Below are 13,803 nucleotides of genomic sequence, written 5' to 3' on the forward strand. Positions count from 1 at the left end.
GTACCTCTGCTCATAATTTTTATCTTCCAGCACATCTACAAATTTCACCACACCGAGCGCCTCTATGGCGGGAAGACCTAACAAATCTGCATGTGCCGATTCTACGACATACAGAGCCTGTCGTGTGGTTTTGCCCTTCCAAAAAATGTCAGATTCAAACGTGCCTTTCAAGCGAAGGCGCTCATTTCCTGCGCCAGTCAGCTGTGCCGACGAGGGCGTTAACTTAGGCGGTGCTCCTGGGAAGCTGGGCGGAACAACTGACACTTCTGCCCCAGAGTCTACTTTTGCGGAGACCGGCACGCCATTAATGGACACTTGAACAAACCTAGCTTTCGAAGCGCCAACTGATCCTACAAAATGGGTAGGTTGGTCCCATTTGAGCGAAGAAACGCCTACCTTCGGCTTCTCAACCTTGTTACGGCACACCGCAGCAAAATGTCCTCTGGCGTTGCAGTGGTGGCAACGCGTGGAGCGCGCCGGGCACTGAGTTCTGAGGTGGTTCGGACGTCCGCAATACGTGCAGAGCTGGTGGTGCTGCTCGGAGAGCCGCCACTGCTGCTGCTGCTGAAGTGAAGGCAGCCGACTGTGCATGTTGCCGGGTGCTCCACTGCGTCCACTCCGCTGGCCCACGGCGTCAACTTCCCCCGAGGTCGCTGCATCTGAGTGAGGACGCAGCTCCTGCTGCTGGCAAAAACAGTCTCCTTGAGGCGGGCCTTGGCTAGTGCCGTCTCGAGAGTGAGGCTGGCATCCATTTGGAGGGTTTCGGATAACTTTGCATCGGCAAGTCCCACGACGAACCGGTCACGGATCATACGGTCTCTGAACTGTGCGAAGTCGCAGCGGTCAGCGAGCACATGGAGGTCGGTAACGAACTGGTCGACACTCTCCCCGCTCTCTTGCTTGCGACGATGGAAACAGGCACTTTTGTAAACCACGTTCTTTGTGGCTACGAAGTGGCCGTCGAACTTCTTCCTCACTGTATCGTAACTTTGAGACTGCGTTTCCGAGAGGCCAAACGTCTGGAAAAGTTTCCTGGCCTGCCTTCCCATGGTATACAGCAGCGTCCGCACCTGGGCTTCCTCCGACCTCTCGTTGAGACCCACGGCGTAGCGGAAATCGTCGAATTCTTGAATCCACTCCGGCCATTCTGAAGTTCGATCGAAGTTGAATTGTTTGGGCGGAGGAACTGCCAGAGGAGGGGCCGCTGTAGGTACTTCCATCTTGCAAACCGAGTGCAAGACGAGGGCCGCCAAAACAACACGGGCGAGAAGCATCATCCCACTTCTGACACCATGTCGTGTGTCTCGCGGCACGATGAAGGAAGTGACAGCCAACCAAGTAGTTCCCAGCAGAACAACCCCCAGCCTTTATTCCGCGCGGGTATATATCGCCAACCGCCCTATCACTGATAAGCGGAGAGCGAGGCGAGTCACGTACGCAGGTCAGATAGTGAATGACAGTCAGTGATGGTACAGCAATATTATGATGATGCGGTCAGGATGACACCACTGCACGGGACTAGTGAAACAAACTATAGCACCATACTATGTTTCACCTTCTGGTGGAGTGCAGGTGACACTACTAGCCATCTCAGCCAATCGATTACTGTGAACATATCAGATGACTGCATTTCTCGTATGCTGCTGCATGCACCTTTCCTCAATTGTTGCACGACACTTGCACCGCATTGTGTCGCTGCGGTCTATCTTGAGGTGAAACGAAGTACAACAAAAGTGGCATAATTCAACCTTGCAGATTCAACAAGCATTTTGAAGTATACTCTAGAAAAGATTTTTGCAACATATGGTTTGTTTGCAGTGCAAGGCAATGCCCTTTTTCTTCTGCTAGTTTTCTTTTTTTGGTTTTGGTGTACCTATATGACACTGTAGACAATACCATTCCTTACTGTTCTTTGATAGTAGTGTATTTATTTCACCGTAAAAGATACCATACTTTGAACTTGGTTTATTTATTACACTCTTAAGTGGCATTAAATCACTTTCTAGGATAGTCTATCTACGGTAAAAAATGAATCCATGGGCTCTAAGCATCCCAAAAATCAAAACATTACATTCATACGCGGTCGATTTTTCTATTAAAGTCTACATGAAAAGATTGATTACCTCGGAACTACCGCCAACACCAGATGGCACCGTTGCACAAGGACAGGGCTCTGCCATTCTCGTCGGATGGCACCATCTGTTGTCAGTTTTTTTATCCCGATTTTAATAGAAAAATGGGCCACGCATAAATGAAATGTATGGCTTTTGAAAATGTTTACAGCCCATGGATTGGGTTATAACCATATATAGACTATTTCAGAAAGTGGTTTAGTGCCCTTTTAACAAAACCCCATATCCTTTACTGTTCGATCGTGGGTATAAATTACTGTTCTTGGGTATCAATGTTAATAAATGCTTGTCACTTTCTCCCACTGGTCTCCTGTCTAGGACTTCGGCTGGGCGAGGATCATTGCAAGAAGCCTCATTTCTTCTTCATGCGTTTTCTTCCGCTCCCAGCGCATCTCTTCTTTCAGCTCCTTCTCGCTTGGCGCCTCTCTTCCTTTGCAGCTTCCCGGTGCACCCTGCGTGCTTCCCTTTCCTCCTCCAGTTTTGTGATTTCAGCGAAAAATTCTTTCATGTGCTGTAGCCGTGTTGAGTTTAGCCGGCCTGGACGGGTGCTTCCGCTGGGTCATGTCTCGGGAGTTTCCTCGGGAGAGCTCGAAGCTGTACTTGTGGTTGTGTCGACCGCTGCTCCTGCTGCTGCTGCTGCCCCTGTCTGGCTGCCAGCTGCTGCTGCTGCCCCTGTCTGGCTGCCAGAAGGCACCTTGTAGGTGGCCCCATTAATGTCTCTGATCAACTCGGGCTCGACGCTGTCATCCATCATTCGGATGCGGTCAAGCTCGTCTTCGTATGGGACGTCGACGGGTCCAGCTCCAGATCGACCGTTGTGGCATACTGCTTGCCGTTTGCGTTTTTGAATGGTTTTTAGACGGGTGTTGCACTGATCCGGTGTTTTAATTGAACCGATTGTGGTCAGGAGATCCTCCGATATGCGAGCAAATACGGCTTTCTTATTTTTGAATTGTTTTAGAGGTCCAATTTGTGGAAAGTAGCGCTCATAGTAGTCCAGGAGCAGCTTTGTCTCGCCACTGGTCCACTCGAATTCTAAAAATGATCAAATTTGAGTAATTAACTGGCTATTCAATGTTTAGTTTGTACACACACCAGCAACATTAGCTCACCCAGTTCATGCTAATTGAAAGGGGTAAAATGTTTTGCATAAAGGCCCGTTCACACTCTTGCGACCGAGTAAGACCGAGAGAGACCAGACCGGTTTTTAAGCCTCTTGCGACCTCTTAGGACCAGCTCTGCTGTAGTGCATCCGGTCCTAAGAAGTTGCAAAAGGCTTAAAAACCGGTCTGATCTTTCTCGGTCTTACTCGGTCGCGGGATTGTGAACGGCGCTTAAGGTGCCTTCAGCTTGCTAAGCTATTAATAGGGTTATGTGCTTTCAAAGTGTATTTCTCATTGATTTTTTAATGTATTTTTTTAGGTTTTATCATTTTTTACTTAAATATTTTTATGTCTGGTGAAAAATTTGGGCTTATATTGAACACAATAAGATGACTCACTGACAGTTCATCAGGAGCTGGGTTCTGGGTCAATACAAAATGAAGCTGTAGACAAAAACTTTCTTCCAATGAAACTTTATTTATTTGCTTCATATTGAAAGGCTTTTTTATCTTACTTTTCTGTGGTCTTTTCTGATTTCTAGAGAACCGACTTGCAGGTTTACTTTCTGTCTTCAATTGAAAAAAACTATGTCTTATATTGCAACAATAGAAATGTGGCAGCCCATTTCATCTTGTTTGCGGCCTCCCTGGATGGCTTCTCTGCCGGCCCAGCTGACATGCTGCTGGGCAAACACGGTTTGCCGCACACTGTATTTGTCACGGAATATCCGGTCACTTCTTTTTTGTGTGTGTGTTTGTATCTGTGTTCTCTCACAAGCTCCATCATATCTCAATTTGTCACAATTCCAAAGAATGGGACCTAAACTTTGCAGTCCATCAAACAGTTGATAGCAGTGTCTTTTTTTTTTTTTTCTTTCAAAAATTTGCAGGTATGCTAACAAAAGATGAAGGGTTGTGGCAGCTTGGGGGATAATACAACTCTGTGTCATGCAAAGTAAAGAGAGAAAATAAAGGAATGCCTTGGAAGGTTCGGCAGCCTTGACAATATTCATGCACTTTTTTTTCAACAGGAGTGAACATAGTTGAAATTCAAACAAAATGTTATTCATGCTTTTTTTTTTCAACAGGAATGAACAGAGTTTTGTAATTCAAACAAAATGATGAGCTGGTTTTCTACTCCCTTTGCGTTGTGACAAGCATGATAGGAAAAGCATATATCCTTAGATAAAGTTACAGGCCTCACAAGAAAAGTGGGTTCCAACATGATCAATATTAACATGCTGAACGTTTCACTCGTATACATTGTTGAAAAAAAATTGTGATGGAAATGCAGACTTACAGGGACCCGTCTTGTTTTTTTTAGGCTGCTGGACTGCCTGACCTTTTTCCTTTGATGTTCCTTCCAGAGGGGAATGCTGCTGACCTGTAAAATGATCCAGACCATTGTTGAATTCACCATTGTTTTATTATAGTCTAATGAAAAGATCCCCCACCAATATTTCGAAAAAAACGGTGCACACTGTACATGCTATATTGCCAGTGTTTGTGTCAAGCAACGTACCGCCCTCGCTTCGAACATCCGGGGAGGCAAATGTAGCACCATCTGAAAAGTGTAGGAGACGAATAGCCCAATTAATTCAATCAAAGGGGGTCGCAGTGTGCACAGAGTCGGCGAACACAGGGAGACAAGAGGAGAATATAATGCCTTAGCCCGAATGACGCCGGAATTAATAAATTTGATATCAATAATTCGTAGCACAAGCCGATTACAATGTTCTAAAACGCGCGAAGCCGTGACGCTGATTAGTTTTGATATCAAATAAGACCGTGCGCGCGCGCACAATCACACACATACACACAAAAAGATTCTGCAGCTCTGCGCGCGCTAATTAAATTTCTTAATGGTCGATCTTGGGTTGGTAGAAAAATTACAGCCTAATTTAAGTTGACATGGTAACCGAGGATTGGGGGGGGGGGGGGGGGGGGACAACGGGACGGACAACAGAAAGTTATATTAGAGTTTCGGTTATGAGCAGGCGTTTCTACTAAAGGCGTTAAAACGCATGCGGAAATACGGAATAACTCACCTAGAGACAATCCAGATGCTTGGCGTCCAAGCAAACACAGCAACAGTTGCCGGACAGCCGGATCCGACAGTTGTTGCTCCATGGGATCTCCAGCGCTTGCCATGATCGCATCAGTTCCTTCCGCCATTTTTCAAGCTATAGGGAGGACGTTGGGACTGCGACTGCTGCGACGGCCGGTAGGGGGTTGGCAGGCGTGGGGAGGGAGGCTCCCGGTAAGGACAGGCTTTCCGTTTCCGGCCTACGCTCGGGGCGCTCCAAAAATGCGAGGGCATCTGCCGCTGGTAGATTCGGAGCGTGTGCCGTAGAGCGGATTTTCTGCTCCCTCGCGGATTTTGGGAGCCGATCCGAATCTGCCATGGAATTCACCATAACAAAAATAAACTCCCATATGCCGGGAATTTTCAGCGACAAATAAATCCGAAGAAAAAACCCTTTCACCTTCGCTAGAAGTAAACTAAAAAAAAAGGAAATCCTTCCTATAGCTTTGCCGACTCAGGTAAATCAAGGATGGCGTAAAGGTGCCGCTTGACCGAACAAAACAAGTTAATCTTAGGTTATCTACTTCCTGAGCCCCAAACACGGGGTCGGCAAGCTCAGGAGATCTTATGTTGCTATCTCCGAGACTGATTTAACATTTTCCCTTGAACAAAGAATCGTTTCCTGTGATTTTAGAGAAAACTTCCGATAACTGGTAGCAGTAATTTCAAGCAACAAAATGGATAAAGTGCCGTTACTTTGAAGCGTTGCATATTTAGTGACTTTAATGCCCAAGTCCTACTAGTGCGACACACAGAAACAACAGACACCGACAAGCCTCAAGCACGCTCAGAATGCACGCGATGGCACTTTGGCGGTTCTCAATTCTCTCGACGCTCAGCAAGTAAGCACTGTTCGCCTCGAGATCGAAATCTGTCGCCACCGTGCAGACGAAATTGGAAACATGCGAAAGCGGGGATACCGCCGTGCGTCGTCTGCTACGGGCGCACGTTCAGAAGCATGGATCTCGACGACGCGAGCCCGTCTCCGACTGAGCTGGACCCTCCGTATTAAATGTTTCATGTCCTTGTTATTGTTCCTGTGTTGTATCGCTTCACACGCGTGGAAATTCATCAAGGCGATAAATATTAAGTCGGATTCTTCCGTGATCTTAGTGCTGTGGTTTGTAGAAGTTTTGGTCCAACATAGTTTTATCTCGCATAATTCGTAGCTTTCATAAAACGCTGAGTCTGGACTGGCGCTGATCGTTCATTAATAAATTAACCCGACTGATCGCCACCCTTTCATGACTAATCAATCGATAAATCTGGTAATTGGTTATTCTCCACTTATATTAAATAAAATACGTTAGAACTACACTGCTTTTTTACTATTTTTAGTATGTAATAAATGGCATATTGCATTCGAATTTGAAACTTCACGTTGTGATACCTACAGAAATATCAACACGGGAAGCATTTTAAAGTGAAGTGATTTTTAATTTATTGTTTAAACCCTCGATGACAATCAGAAGCATGCTGAAGTGGTTTATCGTGCAAGTCTGCGTCCTAAATGAAATAAAGACGTTAGAAACATTAAAGCAGCTGGTCTTTTTTACTTTTTTCTGACTTTCTCCAGCGCAATATTCCGATTAAACGGCAAAAGAAAATCTCGATTAAGCATCACTCGAAGAATCTGAAAGTTAATCGATTAACTGCCTAGTCCTCATAAGCGTTAGGTGAGGGTGGAGGGTGATCGGACAGCCTCCTGAGAGACAAAAGCCATCATGAGTTAAAAAGAGGCATTGCGCCCGATGCCGTCTGTGTCGGGGTGCGGGTCGTTTGTTGGAGTTGCAGAGTCTATGCGGAGGACAAGTCGTCTGCTTCTTCCGGAAGAGTTGCGATGACGTCAGAACGACGCCGAGTTCTGATTGGCTTGGACTGAAAGGAACACTCGTTCGTTCCACTCGCGGCAGTTATATTAGAATAGTTTGTTTCAGTTGTCCTGCCACCGAACAGCTGGCGGATCGTAACTAGAAGATTTCTCTCTTCATCGCAAAGTAGGGGAATTGTTCCGACTCCGAAAAACATAACCATACCATGGAACAGTAAAGCGAAACATCGGCCGCAGGGACACTCAGTAGCGCGGTGATTTCTAATACAGAACTAACTCTCTTCATGCAAAATATTTATATTACTTCCAAAGCTAAAAGTTTAGAAAAAATATGACGCATGCTTCCCAACGTCTTCCTATAGCAGACGACGCGTCCACACGAGCGACTATTTAAATTTAGTCCGTACACAGGTAACACGATTCGATCTTCACTGAAGCACCGAACGGTACTGCACCATTTTCCGCTAAAATTGCTTTCCCCCCGATAATATGAGACAAAATAAACGCAAAAATTTCCACTGCCTCGCGTGCGAACGTGGAGAGCCTATGGGGCGGCAATCCCCGCCTTGATAATGATGATAGCGCGACAGTAGCGCCTCCTCTAGGTCGATCTCGAGGCCTATAGACCCTTTACTTTTTTTAGGGCGCCACCCTCTTGATAATTGCTGCGGCGGCGACGACGCCGTCTAGCGGCTTCAAACCTAAAATATCGGCTGGTTGGGCCAGACGAGTTTGGAGTCGATTTTCTAAAAAACCCACTTTTTATTTTTTTCATTTTTTATTCACAGTTAGTTAATATAGTAGTCTATCAGGAACTACCAACAGAAATTGTAATATATTGTTTGTGTGGCCGCTATTAAGACTCGAATCTCGTGCTATGAGCGTTTTGAACGGGACTTCGCACAGGCGCTCTGCTGAGCAGAATTTTGGCTTATATAAGGTTTTCTATTTATCGTTAGCAGTTACCTAATATCCAACCATAAACATCAAAAAAAATGTTGAGTAGTGCTCTTAAAAAAAAGTTACTTAGAAGTCCGTATTCACAAGTGCGAGCGCATCTTTTTCTCCCAATACGGGGGAATGCAGATCGTTAGAGAAGTCCTCTGAGGCCTTTTGCTTTCGGCTCCGAAATTTTACAGATGCCACCACAGTCAGGCGGCGTGTATAGAAAGAATACTTTATCTTGAACATCACGGGGCTACCGCCTCTATCTTCGTCGGGGTCCTGGAGCCTCTAAGGATTATGCCTTTGGATGCGACCGACGCGGAAACCCTGATTGTCGGGAGAACAGGCGTTTCGAGGTTAGAGTTTACGTCGCAAGCCCCCCTCTGTCTCTCCAAGCTCCCCTCCTCGTCCTTCTAACACAACGGTGTCACTAATCCGCGGGCACTAAAAGAGACGCCGCTGCTGCGTGGCACTCAGATTACGCGCGAGGCGGAGAGCGAATGTTTAAGTATGGATCGACGGGAAGATTGGGGACCCAAAGGAAGTCGAATCTTCGCACGTCGTCTAACTGATAATTGCCTTCTCGGTCCCTTTCTGGCTCTTTACTTGAATTCCTAAGCCACGGCGGAAAGCTGGTACTCATTCTACCTCCGTGCTGTCTGAGCTGGATGAACTTAAAGGGATACTGAACCGAAATTTGAATTTCGCAAAATGAGGCTCTAGAAGCGTTGAACGGGAATCTACGAACTCCGAAACATTGCTCGTACATCGATATCTCAAACGGATGGCCGCACTTTTCGAAAAGAAGGGCGCGATCAAGCGAGGCCTCTGACATCACTGTCCTCCGGGAGAATTTGAGAATGAGGGGGAGCGGCTTCGCTTCTCTCCTCCTCGCTTCGGTTCACCAGCTCGACACGGGACGTAGTGAGGATGAGAGGGAATAAGAATCGTGACGCGCCTTGCCTTGTCGGCCTCGTCGGCCGGGTTCAGTCGGGCGCTTCTTTTCTAAAAATATGGCGATCCGTTTGAGATATCGCTGTATGAGTGACGTTTTTGGGTTTTGCATCGTCCCGCCTATCTGTCCAGCCTTGTTTTGTGAGTTCGAAATTTCGGTTCAGTATCCCTTTAAAACTGTTCCTGCTTTCAGAAACCCAGAAGTGTTCGTTACTGCCATGGCTAATACATTATTCAGTTCAGACCGAAAAGTGTGCGCCGACTATTCAAGAAGACACAAGAGAAGAGTGTTTTACGGACGCCATTTTCGTCAAGTCTCGGAGCTAAACGTAAGTTTTCTTAAGCAAGTTCTACCGGCTGAGGACGCCCAGAGCGTAAGCCCTGGAGATGTTCTGTGCAATAACTGCTACACAATGTTCTTGGGTCAGATTGAAGAACATAAGCAAGGACAGGAAATGTTGTCATCAAGCTCATCGTCATCATCCCTGAAACCAGCGGACAGATCATTCGTGGACGAGGAAGCCCTGGTCCAAGGAGTGTCTGAAGCAATTGATGCTGCCGAAGTAAGTGTGACACCACTTAAACTCCCTTCTAGCGTGACCCCACGAAGTCGTCCCGGCTATGTTAAGCGAAAAAAATCCGAGATAACCGCGGACTTCAAAAAGAAAATTGGTCGTAAACTAAGTGACGTGTACGGAGAACCTACGGGCACAGACAAAGAAGATCCATGCTCCTCGTGCTCCCACTTGGCCAGCAATTTATGAGCAGCCTACATCAAGAGCGCGTCGCAGCTAGAACGCTACCGCCTCTTAACTCTCTTTCCATCTAACCTCTAAAAGAAAGATATCCTGAAAGCAATTCCTGAAGTGACGAAGCATGCTTTGTACCAATCAAGAAAGCTGAAAAGAAAATGGGGGTCTGGGCGTCACCTGACCCATACCAAGGACATGGTCTCAACGAAAACGATGTCGCTCTTGCGTTGACTTACTACACATCGGATGCGAAAGACTGCTCAAGACAAAGCCAGAACAAAAAGGATGTCGTAAGGCTTTTTATTGATGGTCAGGAAGTCTTCGTCTCGAAGCGATTTATGACGAGATCTATTAGGGAAACCTACAAAGAATTCAAGGCGGCCAATCCCGAGTCAAAAATGGGCCTAACAAAATTTTATTCTCTTCGGCCCAAGTGGGTTAAGAAACAGCCTGTACATGAAGAGTGTGTGTGTGTATGCTGCGCCGACTTCATAGTCTGTCTGACATCTCTGTCAAATGCGGCGGGGAAGACCATGACCTTTGAAGACGTCCAGAAAATTTTTCTTTGTGCAAATCCTTACCAAAACTGCTTCTTGCTGAGATGTGAAGCCTGTTCGAACCGGAAGGACATATCTCTCGAGATGCTAGGGATGAGCGCTGAAGATGAACTGGAGTTGGCACTGTGGGAATCTGGTGGCGAGTTGGTTGAAAAAACATTTGGAGGCCACTGCTTTTCTTAACGAACTCAACAAGTGGACGAAGAAATACATACCCCACTATTATATTCGGCGCGCACAACAGAGAGCAATATGGCTTGAAAAAGCAAATGTGAAGCCACGTGTCGTAGTCCTCCACTTTGATTTCGCCGAAAACTGGAGTATTGTGCTCCAACGTGCAGTGCAGGGATACCACTGGAAAACCAAGATGGTGACAATCTTCACCTGCGTTGCGACGACCACGAAGGGAACACTAAGTTTCGGCGTCGTGAGTGACGATACCTGTCATGATTCTGCACACGCGCTCTTTGCGCTCACAATGATTGAAGACAGGCTCGAGGAACTCTTGCCCATTTTTTTGGAGCTAATCTATGTTTCGGACGGCGCTCCAAGCGATTTTAAAAATCGGCACCAATTACACTAATTTCAGAAGAAGTTTGTTGTCAGCAGGTGGATATACTCGGCGTCAGGGCACGGCAAAAGCGCGTGCGTTGGAGTGGGTGGTGTGCTGAAGCATCATGCGTCACTGCATAACTTGAGAACAACTGAGCTGAGCTCCATAACTAACGCGCGTACGTTCGTTGAAGCTCTCGGCCAAAAACTCAAGGGGATAACGCTTCTCTTCATCGACCAAGAGGAGCTGTCCCGTTATCGGGAGCTTAAAAGGAAGGAGTGGGAGAAGGTAACCTCATCGAAAGGCATCCAATCTTCTCATGTGTGGAGCAAAGCAATGGGAGAAGGGGGTGGTGATGTGGTCCTAGAAAGAGTTTACCAAACCCCAGAATAGACAGAGCTAGATGGTGGGACCGTGAAAAGGCCGGACCGTTTCAACAGTGCGTTTGTCCTTGTCCCCCTGAGAGTGCGCGCTGTGTGATCAGACGACGCCTCACAGACTTTGACACTGAACTGACTGCAATTTGGACAAAGCGAAAACTGCCTCAGTATCGCATCAACCTATTGTCTCGAAATGTGCTACGTCGAAAGTTGACTATCCCTATCCCAGGTGTTTATCACTGTTTTTGTGTGAGCAGCGCCGTGTAGTATTGAAAACGTACTGCGTCGTCTATCCGTAAACCAGACGGAATTTGGCGGTGTTCAATTCGTTTTAAAGTTTATATTTGCATTAACTTTGAGTGTATTTTATGTTAATTAGGAGTATATGAGACATTTGGTCAACACATTTTGATATATTTTATGCAACGTACATGTTTAGGCTACAGCATGAAATATTACTTCCCTTCTCTGGTTACGTGTCGCATCTTGAGTTTAAAATTCCGAACTTTATATGTAATTGTCATATTTTCTTATGTCAAACAGATATGCAGTGCATATACATATGTGCGATTTAGTATGTGACGCTTAGGAAGTACAGTCTATTTTGTGCACATCCGGGCTCTTTCGTAAAATAACGAGCATTTCGTGGCATGTAAGGCTTCAGATGCGTTAGTCATGTGTTTAGGTTTCATTTCTATTATCAGTGATTCATGCCAGGTTACTTAGACTTTTCCCTCGTGACTTAAGTTTGTCCGTGAGTTTAGATGTTACGTACTTCTCCGTCAATACATAAGGCGAAGCTCAATGAAATCACCCCAGTGCCAAGTAAATAAATATTGTAAGGATAAATATTGTTACTTCACTTGCTTTTAAGCTCAGATATTGTGGTAAGTACTAACATTAAATAGAAAACTTTACATTGGCCAAAATTCTGCTCAGCAAAGCACCTGTGCGAAGTCCCGTTCAAAACGCTCATAGCACGAGATTCGAGTCTTAATAGCGGCCGTACAAACAATATATTACAATTTCTTTTGGTAGTTTCTGATAGGCTACTATATTAACTAACTGTAAATAAAAAATGAAAAAAATAAAAAGTGTTTTTTTTAGAAAATTGATTCCAAACTTGCTAGTTTTTCGAAATATTCGTTTTTCAGGCACATGTAGCGCAATATATACTTGTGGCAAAATATTGCAATTATCTTCAAAAGAAAGAGCATAATTGGAGCTTTACGGTGATATAAAGATCATAAAAATATGTTGATTAGGTCACACCGCACAGCTTGCTGAACTTCGTCAAATATCGTCACAGAGAGGCGGTGTGACAAATAAAAAAAAATCATTAAGAATGTTATGACCTAGACGCTTAATTAGCATGAAAAAGCCTATGTTTAGAGTGTTCCCAAAAAGTTTTATTGATGTAGTGTAAAAAGTAGGGAAAAGGGATGGACTGAAATATGGCACCTCCAATAGGCTGGAAAAACATCAATTTCCACCTTGACCGCTTCAACTGTCCATAACTTGAGAACAAACAATCCGACGAAATAACCGTTTGCGTCTTCTTCTATTATAGGAATTGCCCCAAAACATATATTTTTTTCGTCAAAATTAAAAATTCGACCCTAAATCCGTGCCTGAGTTGAGATGAAATCACCCACATATATTACGCATACCACTAGCATCAGCTGAATATATACATTTAAGCGCACATACAAACATCAATACAACAGCACACTAACTCCATCACTAGATCTGCGCGTTGCGTTTCCGCCTTTTATACTAGTCGTTTTGAAGGTACGGATTTTCTCGGTGACCGAATAAGCAATAAAAAATGTTCCTAGCACGTTGATTTTTTTCCACCAATATCACACCTCTGGCAGTATTTTCAGAGGCTCAGTGTATGAATATTTTAGTAGAAAATAAACGCTCATGCTGCAATTATTTGAAAGCTAATAAATCAAGCTGCTCCAATGCGGTTTCAAGCCAGGTGTTTGCTTCCTCGCACTGCACATCGTAGCCAGTATTTCTGTTGCTGTGTTTGTTTTTCTATTTTTGCTGATCACGTGCGGCTGCAATTGTTGTCTTGGATTAATCCGTGTAGAGGAACTATTCACTCACTTGGAAAGGAAGCTATACGGACAGAAAGGCGCTTTTTGATCAACTTGGATGCCGTCAAAGCCGCGACTTGCGGCAGGTGTTCAGTGTACGGAGCTACACAGTGGCGAGCCGGAAAACCTCTAGCGTTTACACCAGCGCGCCACTTGGAGGGCAATTTCTCCAGAAACTGTAATGTATATATCTAAAAAAAATATTTTTTTGCCAAATAAGTACCATTTTTTTTTAATAATAAAAGTCCAAACTGTAAATACACATACTTTCTGTCAGATTTCCATACTGCTCAGTCCTATCCCCAGAGCGCAAACGCTCTCAGGAAGGAGAAAACAGGACATAGCAGACGACAGTCGTATTGGCCACTGTACAATAGGAGCTGAGGTTCAGACCAGCGTTACAACA

General features: G+C 45.2%; 1 pseudogene; it reads right to left on the reverse strand.

Annotated features, from left to right (window-relative positions):
* Positions 1-2,446: 2,446 nt before the first annotated feature.
* LOC120842501 lies at positions 2,447-5,409 on the reverse strand (annotated as a pseudogene).
* Between the last annotated feature and the right edge of the window lie 8,394 nt (positions 5,410-13,803).

Source organism: Ixodes scapularis, unplaced genomic scaffold (genome assembly GCF_016920785.2).
Source record: "Ixodes scapularis isolate PalLabHiFi unplaced genomic scaffold, ASM1692078v2 ptg001164l_1__unscaffolded, whole genome shotgun sequence".
Classification (NCBI taxonomy): domain Eukaryota; kingdom Metazoa; phylum Arthropoda; class Arachnida; order Ixodida; family Ixodidae; genus Ixodes; species Ixodes scapularis.